Source organism: Sceloporus occidentalis, unplaced genomic scaffold (genome assembly GCF_023333645.1).
Source record: "Sceloporus occidentalis isolate IW3139 unplaced genomic scaffold, rSceOcc1.0.p SCAF_2, whole genome shotgun sequence".
NCBI lineage: Eukaryota > Metazoa > Chordata > Lepidosauria > Squamata > Phrynosomatidae > Sceloporus > Sceloporus occidentalis.
In genome coordinates, this window is record NW_028316982.1 from 54,896,853 (window position 1) to 54,911,993 (window position 15,141).

The window sequence follows — 15,141 nt, forward strand, 5'->3', positions numbered from 1 at the left end:
TATTATTTACTTCAGTGTTCTTAACCTTAATTTACTTGTGTGAATCTGATAATTATTTCAGAATCTATAAGAAGACTAATCAAACATACAGCAAGCATAACATGCTGTTTCTACAGGCTGGGCGCTATCTGGAAATTTCTCTAGAAGTGTTAAAAGTATCATCCAAGACTGCTACTGGTACAGTTATGGAGCGGAAATATATCATCAGTATGCCTTTACTTCAAATGTGGGAATAATTTCAATTTATTTTACAGCTACACTTAACAGCATTCCAGTAGCTAGTGATTTAGGGCAAATGTTCTTTGGAACTGTTATTGGGAATTCCGGACCTTTATTGTGTTACTGGTGGTAAATTCAGGTTTGTTTTAAAAACTAGTTCCTTCTATGCTGCCACATTCTTAAGCTGTGTATTAAAATTTGAGGTGATTAATAAATGCCAGTTTTTACGATTTTATTTTGTAAACTTCCCAAGGAAATAATTTGATACCATGAATGCTCTGAATATTTTGTTTCTAAAGGATAATTTATTTCTTCATATGCATAGTCAAAAATGTTAATTGAAAAGTGGAGGATAAGCACATGTAGTGCTGTCAAATAATGCAATTGGACTCAAGCTAAAAAGAATTCAGCTGCTGTCATGCTGACATGCTCTGATATGAAAGAAACATCTGAAGCTGCACAACATATACAATAGGAATGTGAAATGTGAGAATCATGGCTCAGGGAAAGCTAGAAATTGTAAAGTAAAAAAAAGTGCCTCCTAATAAACATAGCATTACAGTGCACCCTTGTTTTACACGGGGGATCCGTTCCAGACCCCCCGTCCCCGGTGTAAAACAAAAAATGTGTATGCTCACACAAGTAATGGGGCTTGTGCTTATGGGGGCATGTGGCAGTGGCGGTGCGCCAGTGTTTCTTCCAGTGCACAGCGCTGGAAGCAGCATATAATGTGCCCGCCTATGACGTGCGTTCACTGTACTTGCATTGAGCAAGCTAAAAGGGACAGCAATGAGACATTTTCAATCAATTCCACATTTTAATCTGATAATGACAAAGGATACATCTACACTGTAGAAATAATACAGTTTGGCACCACTTTAACTGACATGGCTCCATCTTACAGAATCCTGGGATTTTTAGTTTTGTGAGGTACCAGCACACACTAGCAGAGGAGGCTAAAGACCCTGTAAAACTACATTCCAGTAATAAATAAATAAATAAAACTTTTATTTATATCCCGCTTTTCTGCTACAGGAGTAGTCAAAGCGTCTTACAAGATTAAAAGACACTCAATATACACTACATACAGTTTCTACAATACTATATCTAACCCCCCCCCCCCCCCGCTTAAAAAGGATTAAACACAATACAATTTAAAATCAGTTGTTAAAATACTGATAATAACAACAACCTACTGGGAAATAGTACAATGATACTTAAGATGGGAAGAAATCATTAGCTGATTGTTCTATTCGGGGAAGGCCTGCTGGAAGATATCGGTCTTAACAGCTTTGTTAAAGCTGTCTGGGTTGGAAATTTGACAGATCTCCTCCGGCAAGGCATTCCACAATCTGGGAGCAGCAGCAGAGAATGACCTCTCTGATGCTGCTCCCAGATTGCAATAAATTCCAGAGAATCTGAGGGTGCCAGGTGGATTATACTGAAATAGACGGTCTCTTAGATTGGTTGGACCCAGGCCATGGAGGGCTTTAAAGGTAATAACCAACACCTTGTACTGTGCCCAGAAACTAATAGGCAGTCGGGGAAGTGACTTTAAAATAGGTGTTATCTGGTCACGCCAGGATTTTTTGGTGACCAACCTGGCTGCCATGTTTTGTACTAATTGGAGTTTCCGGACTAGGCACAAGGGTAGCCCCATGTAGAGCGTGTTGCATAAATTGAGTCGTGAAGTTACCAGTATTCCATAGGATAGACCTATAGCACTTAAAGTGGTGTGAAACTGCCTTTTTACAGTCTCACTGCTCCACCCCATCTCCATCTCCCAGTGTAGATGCACCTTAAAAAGAAATGGAATTGCGGGAATTGTGAGATGAGATAATACAAAAGCAGTTAGGGTATGTAGTCTGACCAAATAATATTAATAAAACCTGGAAAACCTATGAATACAAACACAATCCAGGTTTAATACTTCTGTCAAAGAGGCAGACAAGGAACAAATTGAAAGATTCTTCATGGAGGAAAGATTTCCTCCAGGAGGGAACTGGTCATAATCATGTTGATAATCATAGCTGATTAGTATGCAAAAGTAGGAAATAGAACAGAACCAAACATTCTCAGAGAGTTTGTCCAAGGAACAAGAAAGTAAACAGGAAAGCAACTAAAATAATTTTGTGAGGCCATTAATGTATATATTGTATACACATTTTTCATGTAGTGCCTGTAAACATGGGCATTACTAGACGGTCAATACAGAAATCAAATAGATTATTGGAAACATAAGATGTAGAAACTGTTTTCTGCAAAATAAAGCCCAGATTGTGACATGGGCCATGAATAGGGTTGATGGCAATGGAGATGTGTGACTTTTCTCCTTTTGTTCCCATGCCAGGGTCAGTATAACAAATGAGAAGAAAAAGAGTGCCTCTAAACATAGGCAGAACACTATTGTCTCCAAATGAGAAAACTGAAAAACGAAGAAGCAGTTAATACATTACAAATGAAAGGCACCGTTTTCTTCTTGACTGTTCCAGCTATGTTCCCCCCCCCCCCCCGCATATTCCAAAAGTCGCAGAAGTACACTAAATCAATCTGATGAAGATCCCTGTAGAATTTAAAGGCCATGTAAAGAAGATCTTTGCACTACTAAGCCTAACTGTCTGGGAACCAGAAGAACTCTGAACCAAAACTAGGATCATTGTCTGGAAAGAATACAAAAAGAGCAAGAAGACTTGTTGGCTGACAGATGAAACTCTTTAAACACTTAAGGACATAGAAGCCTGAGAGAAAGATGGGAAATAAATCAAGGGATGGATGGGTGGAGAAGCAAAAATAAAATGCAACGAAAACATTTAGGATCTTGCATATCTATTTAATGACCTGTGCATGGGGATAAAGAAATTATAATAATCAGTACAAAGAAACCTTCTATATGACCAACAAGGAAATCCATTATATGATCAAGATGAGATATAAAGTTGGTTGAAGTAATACATAGAGGATCTATACAAAAAAGAGGAAGGCATGATAAATTCCTTCAAGGAAGACTATTTGATGATGAACCATTAGAAAATGAGGTGGAAGAGTCTGTCAAGCCATTTGTGAAAAATAAATCACAAGGAACAAATGGCATGCCAATAGAGCTATTTCAAGGTACAGATGGAACCCATTCAAATTCCAACCAAAATTTGCCAACAAATATGGATAACAAATCGAAGGCCCACAGACTGAAAGTGCTCAGTATATATTCCAATCCTCCTCAAAAGGCAACACCAGCAATTGCAGTAACTGTTGGATCATTGCACTGATTTCACGTGCAAGCAAAGTGATGCTCAAAATTTTATGACAACGTCTTTTATCATATATGGAGGGAGAAAGTCCAGATGTCCAAGCTGGGTTCAGAAAAGGAGGTACTGTGGATCAGATTGCAAGCATGAATTGGATACTGGAACACTCCAAAGACATTTAGATCAACCTATGCTTTTATATGGTTATAGCAAACCTTTGACTGTGTATCATGAGAAATTATAGATTACTTTAAAGTAAATGGATTTACCACAACATCCAATTGTAGTGGCATAGTGAAATAGTGTTCCTTATATAAAATGCCAAAATCAAGGTTTGTTTTGTGTGAAGCTATGGATGCATGAAGCCATGGATAAAGAATCTGTAGATATGGAAGGCCGATTGTATAAAGCACATACTGATTTTCTTCTGGAATTGTTCAGACAAGGCTTCATTTAATCACTCTCTCTTGAAAGTATATGCAGAACATACCATGTAGAAAGCCAGATAAGACTTGGAGGAAAACAGGGGGAAGGAGCATCAACATTTTAAGATAGGCAGATGACACCATATTATTAGCAGAAAATAGCAAAAACTTAGAAAGTCTGCTGAGAAAAACAAGGAAGAAAGTACAATAGAAAGATTGCAGTTAATATAAAGAAAACAAAAACAATGACTGAGGATGAATTGCATAATTTTAAAGTGGGTGATAGACACTGAAATAGTTAAAAGATTTTCTCTACCTTGATTCAGTCATAATTTAGGCACTAGTCAAGAAATCAGAAGAAGAGTAAGATTTGGAAGGATAGTTATGAAAGACCTAGATAAGATCTTCAAGTGTAAAAGTATATCATTAAATACCAAAGTCAGGAATATCTACATAATATATATGATGACTGCAAAGATTGGTCAGTGAAGAGTAGGAGGCAGAGAATCAAGTGATTTGAAATGTGCTGGAGAAGAGTTCTGTAGATACAGTTGACAGCCAAAAGGACAAAATGGGTCCAAGAATAAATATAGCCTAAACTCGCCCTAGAAGTCAAAACAACTACACTGAGGCTGTTGTACTTTGGACATATCATGAGATGACTTGAAAAGATGATAATGCCTGGTAAAGTGGAAAGCAGTAGGAAAATAGGAAAACTAAGCTGGTTCTGAGTTTACAAGAAATGAACAGGATGGTTGATGACCAGCTTTCATGAAGAGGGTCACCAAAGGGTCACCATTAGGTGAAGCTAACTTGACAGCAAGTAATAAGAAAGTAGCTGCTCAGTCCATTTCAAAAACATATTGCCAACAGATTGCATTTGTTAAACTATCTCTGTCACGTGGTGCTGTCTTCCCTTCAGTGATTCACAAACCAAACTAATATTGGGAATTGCTCCCTTCTTCACAGATCCCTTGAGAAACATAGTTATTTCAGATGCCTCATTCAGAGCTGGGGAAATCACTGTCTGGGACAAATGGTGCAAGGCTCTTGGATTGCCCAGGAGTCAACACTGAAGTTCCATGTTTTCAGAGCTGTAGGCATCCATATGGCATTTTTCTCACTTTATTTGCAAACATGTTGTCAGTGAATCAGTCTTTATTTATGGTCAGTGGATCCAACATGAGATGCTGTAACTTAATGTAAAAAATGGAGGAATTACATAAAAGATACAAATAAATTACATAAAATTAGATTAAAAGATTACAGCACAAAAATTTATTAGTTATAAATCTGGAGTAAATTGCTATTAGTCAGACCCTTTTCAATCAGTCACGTGCCATGGGTAACATGCAATGCCATTTTGCCTGGCACAGGTCAGGAGGAAGGAGGAGCAGGTGTCCCCATTCCTCCTCCTCCTCCCTGCCGTTTCCTGGGCTTCAGTGGTCTCTCTGAGACAGCTGGAAGCCGTAAAATGGCTCCGGGTAGAGAGAGCCATGGACACACACCTCTGGCTTCTCCTCCCTGCCTTCTCCCAGCCTTCACCTGTCTCTCAGAGACAGGTGGAGACCGAGAAAAGGGCAGGGGGGAGGCGCCACCAGTGCGTGCTGCTGGCTCCTCCTCCCCGCCTTCTCCTGGCCTACAGCTGTTTCTCAGAGACATCTGGAGGCTGGGAAAAGGGTGGGGGGAGGAGGAGCTACCGGCGCATGCTGCTGGCTCCTCCTTCCTGCCTTCTTCTGGCCTTCAGCTTTCTGTAAGAGGCAGCTGGAATCCAGGAAAAGGACGGGGGAGGAGGAGTGCCCGGCGTGTGCCAGTTGTTCCTCCCCAGGGACCTTTCTTAGCCCCCAGCTGCCTCCGGAATGACAGCTGGGCCATGGAAAGGTTATAGGAGGAGGAGGAAAGGCATACACCTTTCCTCCTCTTCCCCAGGGACCTTTTCCAGCTTCCAGCTAGGGGCAGGGAGAAAGGCAGGGGGAGGGGGAGCAACCAGAATGACCCTGGTGACCCCCCTTCTAAACCTTTCCCGGCTTATAGCTGTCTCTCAGAGACAGCTGGAGGTCGGGGAAGAAGTCCCACCCTGGAAGCCCTGCCTCTGGAGGGCGGAAGTGCTGCCCCAGAGGGGGGAAGCCCCGTCCCTGGCACTGAGTACTACTCGATGCCGGAAAAAGAGTTTTCCGTCACTGTGATAGGGTAATGTTCATACATTTGTCTTCCAACAGCATTTTAATGTAAAACATTTCAGATTGACCTGGTTTACAATTCAGTAAAATGAAATCAGCTGGTTGTGACTTTGGTTATTAAAAAAACATGATAACAAAATGTGTGATAATGTTTTTTGAACTACTTGCTATCTGCAAGTGCAAAATCTAGCAGAGGTGGGTAACCCAGCATATCTATCTAAATTAGGTTAGAAGGAAAAACATTGCATCTGCCTAGTGAACAAGATGTGATACTTTGGTACTGTTAGATTTTTAAGGTAAGAAGGCTGCCAAAAGGTATCTGCATAATGAATGTTTAGGGCACTGACAGGGCAAGATGTAATAGAACCGGTCCTGAGATTAGAGAAAGCAATGTCACAGTCTTTGCCTCAGCACTTTTAATGCCTCTTCATGGCCCAGATATAGAAGCAGGGATGCTGAAAGGTCAGTGGTAGCCATTTTATGAGCAACATACTTGGACCACCTACTAGTGTAATGATCTGAGGCAAGGAGGCCTACGAGACCCACACTTGTTAGAAAACATACTCTGAGCCAAAATTTGAATGTTAGCAACCAGGCCCTAGGGAAAAAGGACATTTTCCTGTTTCAAACAAACAAATAAATAAGGGCCATCTCTGAGAACATAGAGAAGTGCCTGGAGAAATTTTACTTGAAAACTATCATGTTCAAAGTTGGCAGTTTCAATCCAAATAGCTACTGTATATAACAATATAGATGGAATCCTTGCATTAAAAACCTTGAAAGTCATTGGGATGAATTGATTCCCTTTGGTGTGAAAGAATCTTATAATACCTGATTTGCTGCCCAGGAATCCTTTCAGCACTAAAGGATCACAGTGTCATCGCATAAGAGTAGAACTGGGACTCTCCTGTCACCTAATATGGGCAGATTAGTCTGATATCAGTAATTGTAGACCCTAGTTTGACTCATAGCTTATGCCTGGGGATAAAGTTGAAGGCAGCAAACATATTGAGTACAGACAATATTACGACACTGGTTTATCTTTGCAAGTAAGACAGATCTTATCCAAAATTCCATTTTGTCATGTGGTGAGAGGTAAATTGCCATTTTGGTATCTCTACCACCATTTTCAAACTTTGACGCCATTTTCAGTGACCTGGACTGATTTTCCAGTTAGTTCCAAAGAGATTTTTGACATTTCAGAGTGGAACTAGCATTTATGGACAAAGACATTTTCTCTAGCAGCAATTTTCAGTTAAAGAAAGCATCTTTGGTTGATTTTTTTAAAAAGGGTTTTGAGATTTTAGGCATCTTCTAGAGATACTTGAGGTCCAGCCAGACTGTTTCTACCCCTACATAACAAGAGATAACTTAGTACAGAACTGAGTTTTTTGTCAGTCCCAGGAAGGTGTTGAGCCCCTTTCAGCGCATACATTTGTCTCTGAAGCCAATTATCAGCTAGTCTGCTTCTCCATGAGCTTTGGTACCTTTAGACATAATATTAAAATAACCAACTGTCATAGTTGCTTAAGGGTTTAATCTTTCTGTTTCTTCCTCTTCAATGTCTCTCCAGGTTACTCCAGAAGGAGAAGGATGAAGACTCAAGTGATTGTAGTAGCTTTTTATTTACCAAAGAGAACACGGTTTGCCAGAATTTAACAAAAGGGTTCAATTCATGATCCTTTCTAGTGATAACAGATTTGTTATCTCAGGACTCAAGTCATGCATCTAGATCCAACTTGGATGTCTGAGCCGCAACCTATATTTGGGATTCTTAGACAAGGTCATCAACACTTCTTGCCTGTTTAATCAAAGTTCACAAAACCACATGAAAAGTATTCATCATAGGCCTCCCTCCCTCCCTCCCTTACTTTTTTTCTCAATATGGGACCCAAGGGAACTCACAACAATCTGGAAGCAGGCTTTGAACAAAAGCCCTCGTGTCTTCTGAGCAAATGTGCCTGGCATAATGGTGGAAACAATATACACCCCCCACCCCAGGTTCTTAAAACTCAGGCTGGCTTCTTATGGAGAGATACAGCTTCTGTGCAGTCATGCTGACCACATGATGATAGAGTTGTCTTTGACAATGCTGGCTATTCGGTTTAGTAACAGAGATGACCACCACCCGCTATGGTCAGACATGACTTAACAAACTTGTCAAAAGGGAATACCTTTATCTTACGGTTTTCCCTGACTTTGGCTTACATCTTTGGTCACTCAGTTATTGACTGGACATTTTCACGGCTCTTCTTTCAGACTCACTTCACCTTTGACTTACTCCCAGCTTTCATTAGCAACTGACTAGACCTATCAATTGACCACAGCTTCTTGTTTTCTTTCGCAATGATGTCCTCATCCTCATTTAAAAGGTGTGATGATTGTGGGGCTAAATTCTCTGGCCAAGATGGTCAAGCATTGTCAAGCATTCATGCCCCAGGTGCATAAAAATTGAGTTTTGAGTCATGCCTACAAAGTTTGTGAAATACATGTCTTCTGACTCAGAAATGGTGTCCATGGTTCTGACAATGATGTTGGACAAAGTTGTTCCATCTGGCTAAAATGTCACAGTGATGCCTGGATACTCCCTGTTGAATCTTCTTCCCCACAATGCTCAAATAAGAAGGAAAAACATGAAGAAGCAGCACTCCAAGTGCACTGGGGTGCTTGGAGCACACTTTGCCGGTCCAGGCAAAGCCAGTCCACAGGATTTTGGTACTGATGCTTTTCAGAACAAATACAAACATTTATTCCTCTTCCCCCAAGGATTCCCTGCAGATTGTGCAGCTTGATGTAGGGTCTGCATCTGAGGTTGTAGATTTACAGAAGTTGTGATATACTACTCCAGTTTGGTCCATCCTGACTGTCTCCCAGGCATCTACATCTTGGATACTTGGTCAGTCCCCTGCATTGATACCATCTCCATCTTACTGAGACATCATCTGATACTTTGTTACATCTGCCTCTTTTTCACCATCACTGGAGTACCATGGCAGGTCTATGTCAAGGCACAGATCCAGACACTGATCAGGAGACAGGAGAGGGTACCATGACAACTCCAGAGATCATTACCACCATCCGGATTACTTTAGACATGACAGTCGTTATTCACCCTATTACTGTTTCTCCTCCAGAGATGTTTACTTCAGCAGATGTCATGTCTGGAACTTTGTGGACAGAGGCCACATTTATGACATCCCCTAACACCATATGATCTGGGAGCACTTCCATTGCTCTACTATTACATTGCCAACCAGATCTATCTTTCTCCAGTCCACTTCTGTCTCCTGCACATAACTGTTGGCTCCAACCTATACCACTACCATTCCACAATCTCATCAACATCATCAGCCTGAGGAACAGCCAGCTGAACCTCAGGACATACTTTGAGATTTTTCACTACCAGTGCCTTCGAGACATTAGTCTCACACCCAAGAGCTGTTGCTAGAACAATAATAGTACTCCCGTTTGCTCACTCCAACTGCTACTGGTTTGGACACCTCAATGTCAGACATCAAGACTGGTTGACCATCCTCAGGGCAGACTTGAGCACAAGTCTTCCTTGTCAACTTATGATGCATGGGCTTTTTTGGAGCAGATGCTGTGAATGGCAAATGCCTTAGAATTTCAAATCAAACACCCAGAAATGGAACCAATAAATCCAGTTTATCAGAGGATTATCCCCACACTGGCATTAATACCTTTTCTGTCAACATTATTGAAAATCTTGAGCAACTCTGTCAACAATCCCATCAACATCTAAAACGTTCACTACCTTCTACTGTGTTGTAGACGCCAATTCTGACTGGGTTCTAGAGCATCCACAGCCTGTTTTGATGGTGACATTCAACACCATCATCATCATCATAAAATTTATTCGGTCATTGACCAGTAGTCATAGAATTGTAGCAAAAGAGACTGAAAATTTTACAGGTTTTGCACTCGGATATAAAAACAATCACATCGTTCACCTGTACATTCATTTAAAATCATAATAAAACTCTTTACACTTCAAAATAATTTCAGCAAATCTGGTGCTAATCACCATTTCTCCTTAAATTAGCCTAAGATCATACGAGTTACACATAATTAACTTCATTACTTTCAATACACTTACATTATCTTTATGTCTGTAATATACACAGATTTTAAGACATAAGCAAAATAAAATAGCAATCTTGCTGGTAGAAGACGAGTATATCCAGAATCTGAAATATTATAATCTCAATGTTGGTTAACAATCATTAAACTCGGGCAAGACCGAGGCTGAACTTCAAAACCTCTCAGGTTCTTTACCTGGAGATCTTAATCTAACAGGTTTACTGGTTTGCCTATATTAGTTCCCGTTTACCATTTGGGATCGAAGTTTACATATAATATAACAGAACTTTGCTACCCTGAATATCACTTCGGGTGCCTGGCTATTTAACAATTTCCTAATGTAAAAAGTATCAGGGTGACCCGGGTATTTTCCCAAAAGGGGGGCAATCAATTGGAGATGGATGTCTTTGTAAAACTGGCAGTATAGAAAAACATGTTCAATGGTTTCAATTGCGCCCGTATCACACGGGCAAAGACGGGATTTATAAGGCACTTTCCTGAATCTGCCTTCCAATACTGCTGTTGGTAAGGCGTTAAACCGGGCCAAAGTAAAAGCTCTCCTAAATTTACGGAGAGTAATTTGAAACAAGTACACAGCGGGTGAAGTAACCCGAACTTGTTTGTTGGCTACTATATACTTGGGGAAGGCAGCAGTCTCCAACTGGCCTTCAATGTCCAGTAATCTTTGCTTAATAGACAATTTTGCAGTATCTAGATTTAGGCCCAAAACAATATCCCTAGAAAATCCCAAAGTGCTCAGTTTCTTATTTATTTCTATTTCCCAGGAGGATTTATAGGAATCAGCCAGGATAAATTTAATCAGCCCTCCTGGATTTTTATTCAATTTGAGCCAGTATGTAAAAATATTTATCCACATGCTTGTCTCTAGCTTGCTAACTCCCGCTTCCCTTCTAACAACTGCATTTGGTGTGCTGCGGTTAACTTGAAATATTTTCCTTAGGAATTTAGACTGGATTTGTTCTAATGGGGTAGGATCTTTATAGGGACCTATTTGCACTCCGAAGAGTAATTGTGGATTTACTTTAGCCAAAAAGAGTTTAATTGCTGCTGGGATAAACTGGGCTAGTAAAGAAATACCTTTGGATGGCATTTATCGATCTTTGGGCATTTCGGGTAACATAATCCAGGTGAGCTATTCTGCTCCCTGTGTAATGGAACACAATTCCTAAGTATTTAAAAAAATTAACCTGTTCAATAGATTGCTCTCCTATCCTCCATTTTCTCATTTTTGGGTATTTAGCAAAGGAAAGGATTTTAGTTTTGGTGTAGTTTATAGTTAGATTTTCTTCCAAACAATAGGTAGCTAAGGACTTTAGAGCTCTTTTAAGACCAATTGGGGTCAAGGATAAGATCGCTGCATCATCGGCATATAGTAGTACATTAGTATGCCGGTTTGCTATCTTGGGGGGGTGGTAAGAGAGGTCACTCAGAAATGGAATTAAGGAATTTATATAATAATTAAACAATATTGGTGCCAGAACACACCCCTGCCTGACTCCATTCTGGACTTGTACTTCTTTAGTTACATGACCTTTGTGACTACATCTAACCCTCAAACGGTTATTTTCGTGCAGTTTAACCAGCAGTAAAAGAAGACGTTTACCAATCGTACTGTTCATTAATTTATCCCACAGTTTAGTTCTAGAAACGGTGTCAAAGGCCAGCTTGAAATCTATAAATGCTACATACAATGGTTGTCCTTTGCTAGTATATTTCTCGACTAGATATTGCAAGACCAGAGCATGATCTAATATTGACCTTCCTGCCCTAAATCCAGCCTGCTCATCCTTCAGGATCCCCTCTATTTCCAGCCAGTCCATTAATTTGTCTTGCAGGTGTTTTGCATATAGTTTGCTAATCTGGCTGAGAAGGCTAATAGGTCTAAAGTTTGCCGGGTCATTTCTGTTCCCTTTTTTATATATTGGGACTATGGTAGACATTCAACACCTTCAGACAAGGAGGGGGGGTCACAAGCTAGACCTAATGACAAAGAAGTTTTATTTTTGTATAGCTTTAGGTCTTAGAATTGCCAATTATACGATCTGCATGGGAGCTTATCAGTAGAACCTTTGGGAGAGAGTTCTGCCCTTGTTTGATAAGCTTACAGATGAGCAGAAGAGACTAGTGAACACTCTGTATCCAAGGACCATTTTTGGTATAACAGCAGATAAATTCTACATGCCACAATGCTGACTGTTCCGCTAAGGTATTCATAGGGGCAGTGACACTGAGATAACGTACATGGCTCCGATCTTCCGCCTTTGCCACACAAAGGGGGCCATTGTCAAAGATATGACCTTTGATGAGTCAGACCTCTTCAATATGGGCACTGATGAAAAGCTGGAGTTCATATAAAAGATGAGGTCAATGGCAAAGAAGTATGGCATGCCTTCCCAGTTGTATGGTTCTACCAGATCTTGCTTTGGGTGGCAGAGAGTGTCCTCATGACTGAGGCAGTGATGCCAGTACCTGTCTTAGTTTTAGATGTCTTCTTCAACCAAGTACCATCTATCTTTTAAGAAAAAGGGTCAGGACCAGGGCAAGAGGCATCTTTGACTCTTCTCCTCTTTTTCATTTTCCTACCACTTCTCCAACCTTCAGCAATAGGGTAGTCTACTGACATGTGTAGGCTGTGATTACAGTGAACCTGTGCCATAGGTGGGCTCCTTATAGGTGGCTTCCATCTTATGCAGAAGCTGCTGGGAGGTTGAGAGAATCGCGTGTGCACCAGTGGCGAGCATGAGCCCCATTATATCTAATGGGGCTCAAGCATCCACACTTTTTGCCTTACGCGGGGGGGGGGAGGGCGGAACAGATCCCCCGCGGAAGGCAAGGGCAGACTGTACTACCAACACCTAGATCCTCAACCACATTAGGAAGGGGTATGCCATCATGTTTGCAGAGTACCTCTCAACAGGAGTAATCTGTTTCACTCCCCCTTCTAATGCTTTTCTCAATGAGATCACTACCTTACTTGAGAAAAGTACCACCAAACCCATCTCAGCACCATTGATCAACTGGTGGTTCTTCTAGCAATATTTCAGCAGCAGCAAGAAGAATGAAGGGTCTTGGCTTGATTTTGGATCTCAGATGTGTCAATACCTACATTCCACCCAATTGACTCAGGAAAATCACCCTAAACTCCATCCTTCCCCTGTTGTAGAGGAGACTGGTTTGCTATGCTCAATCTCAAGTGTGTTTACTTCCATATTGGGGTTTGGCCATCACAGAGACAATTCCCATTGTTTTGTGGTCGGAAGAAGAGCCTTCCAATTTTGTGTCTTCACCTTTGGTTTGCCTATGGTGCCTTGAGTGTTTACGGAATTCATGGCCGTTGTCACCACTTACCTAACACAGAAAGACATCGTGGTCTTTTCGTATATAGATAACTGGCTCCTTGTCAGGTTGAGAAGGTAGTTACTCCAGGACATTTCATACACACTAGACCACCTTGAATCTCTGGGATTGGTTGTCAACTTTGAGAAGTCTTGCCTGAATACTTCTTAACAGGTGAAAATAATTGGTGTCATTCTAAACTCCACCTTGGTTTTAGCATATACACCATCCTGTGGTGCCAGTGCTGTCCAGGTGCTGCTTGGCCATATGGTGTCAATGACTACAGTTACCCTGCTGGCTACCACTCTGACCTGACTGACTTACCATCTGCGATAGCCACATTCACCACCCAGCTTTCAATACTCTGAGGTTGATGACATGGAGAATACTCCTATAGAGTCACTTCCTAATGCAGTTTGGAACATCATTGGAACTATTCACAACTCATCTACCCAAAAATCTTTTTGTGTAAATTTATGTCATTTCTATCATTCAGAGAGCCCTCTCCCTTCCGAGCTTTAATTCAACATGTCCTAGAGTTCCTCATGTACCTCTCATATTTGGTGCTCCCTTTGTCATCACAGAAATTCTACTTCACAGCTATCCCCTCTTCTTTCCAGTTCAATGGCAACCCTTTCTGCTTTCAGGATCCTGTTGTGAAGAATTTTGTGAAGGGGTACCAGAATCTTCAACCTCCTGCATGGAGTCTGGGATTCATGTTGGCCCAACTTTCCAGGAAACCTTTCAGGCTTGTGGTGTCTTGTGACCTGCAATTACTTATGGAAGAATGGCTTTTTGGTGTCCATCACCTCAGCTAGGAGAGCAAGTGAACAGTGTGCACTGCAAGTAGACCAGCTTTATCTACATTTCCACTGCAACAAGGTTGTTCTTTACCCTGGCATCTCATTTCTGCTGAAGGCTCTGTCTTCATCTGACCCAGAGCATTGTTCTGCCAGTCTTTGTGCAGAACCTGACCACTGAATTCTAGAAAACTCTGCATTCTCCCAGGGTCCACAGAACATCAAATCTGAAGAAAGCAAGATACTGTGTTACTTGAATTTGTGGTTAGGAGATTTACACAGAATTTTTCAAAGTGCTCATTGCCTGTCCCCACTGCACATCAGAGGATTCTGCTAAAGCTTTTTCTAGGAGCAACAGACAAGACATGTCCCCAGAGCACAGGGTGCTTGTAATAGGTTGACCAACTGAACCCAAAGGGTCTCACCAATAGCTCTTCTTTATTCATTTATTTTCATTTCTATGTCACTTTCTTCTAGAAGGGGATCCAAGGTGGCTCAAAAGATAAAAAACATTTTAAAGACTTTATAATAAAAAAATTAAAACATTTTTAAAAACATACAAATCAATTCATCCTGGATAGAAGTGACTAGTGGAGTGCTACAGGGTTCTGTCCTTGTCCTTATGCTATTCAACATAAAATGACTTGAATGATTGAATAGAGGGCATGCTTTTCAAATTTGCAGATGACATCAAATTAGGAGTTGTAGCCAATATCCCGGAGAACAGGATTAGAATTCAAAATGAACTTAATAGTTTAGTGAATTGGGCCAAAACTAATAAAGTACTATGCTTGGCCAGTAGAAATGAAATGTA